The 1,107-nt window shown below is 44.2% G+C and overlaps 1 non-coding gene across 1 annotated transcript; it reads right to left on the reverse strand.

Annotated features, from left to right (window-relative positions):
* Positions 1–759: 759 nt before the first annotated feature.
* Positions 760–866, reverse strand: LOC137777409 (U6 spliceosomal RNA). Its single transcript, XR_011076511.1, has one exon. It is a non-coding gene; the product is annotated as a U6 spliceosomal RNA (small nuclear RNA).
* Between the last annotated feature and the right edge of the window lie 241 nt (positions 867–1,107).

A 1,107-nucleotide genomic window follows, 5' to 3' on the forward strand; every position in this document is an offset into this window, starting at 1 on the left:
TACTTTCAAGGTGTGTCAGATGTTAATTAAATAAAATGTGCTGTTTACCGGGATTTTGTGATGTTTGTGGTATTTGTCAGGTCTTTCCAGTTTGTAATTTGTGATGACTTCTTTTCTCATTCTAATTAAATGTTCGCATTAGTACTTATGTATTTGTAATTATTGTTCATTTTCCTAAAGAGAGCACCAAAATTGTGTAAGCGACAGATCTCACAGGACCTGCATCTATTCCTGGATTCTTCCTTTGGCAGGGCCCAGAGGGTGGCTCAGAGCTGCAAGCTCACTTCCAGTTGTCCCAGCAATTTCTGGCCAGACATCCTCACACCACAAACCCAAGGAGGAGAAAGTGTCTGTGGCCCTGCATTCCCAGCTTAACTCCCAAGGTCACTCTTCTTGGACAAGCTTAATTGCCCTCCCTCCCCTTGAACCAACCATCATATGGGAAAGGGATATGTTGACTGATTTAAGCCAATCACAGCCCATTCCTGGGTTGGGGGTGAAGTCAATCTCACCCAAACCACACAAATAAGAATAGAGACAGAGGGGTAATTTTCCAAAGAAACTAGGTGTCCTGGTACCAGGGAGGAAGGGACTAAATGCTGGACAGAAAGCAGTAGGTATCCCAGAGCTGGGACTTTCCTTGGGTGTGAAATTTAAGAGGGCACCAAAAATTCAACAAGTTAAATAATATTTTAATGCACTATTTTTAAAAACTGAACTAGCAAACTGCAGCCTGAAGGCTGGTTGCCTTTTTCTAAAAAAAATATGGAACTCTTCACAAATTTGTGTGTCATCCTTGCACAGGGGCCAGGCTAATCTCCTCTGCATTGTTTCAATCTGAGTATATGTGCTGCCAAAGCGAGCACCTGGCCGCCTGTTTTTATTACAGCAGCTGGGCTGCCTCCTTTGGGAGTTAGGCTCTGCCTCACGACTGCCTGCAACATTGTTGATGTTCTAGAAGAAACTGTCTGGTCCCTGAGGCTTCTTGGAACCCAGGAATTGTGAGATGCTCTTTTCCTATGACAACTCTAAATTGGCCTCCTGACTCAGAGAGGTGTGGGAAAGCAGAGGATGCCCCGTGTCCCTAACAATTAAGATCAAACTCCA

This window comes from Eschrichtius robustus, chromosome 1, assembly GCF_028021215.1.
Source record: "Eschrichtius robustus isolate mEscRob2 chromosome 1, mEscRob2.pri, whole genome shotgun sequence".
NCBI lineage: Eukaryota > Metazoa > Chordata > Mammalia > Artiodactyla > Eschrichtiidae > Eschrichtius > Eschrichtius robustus.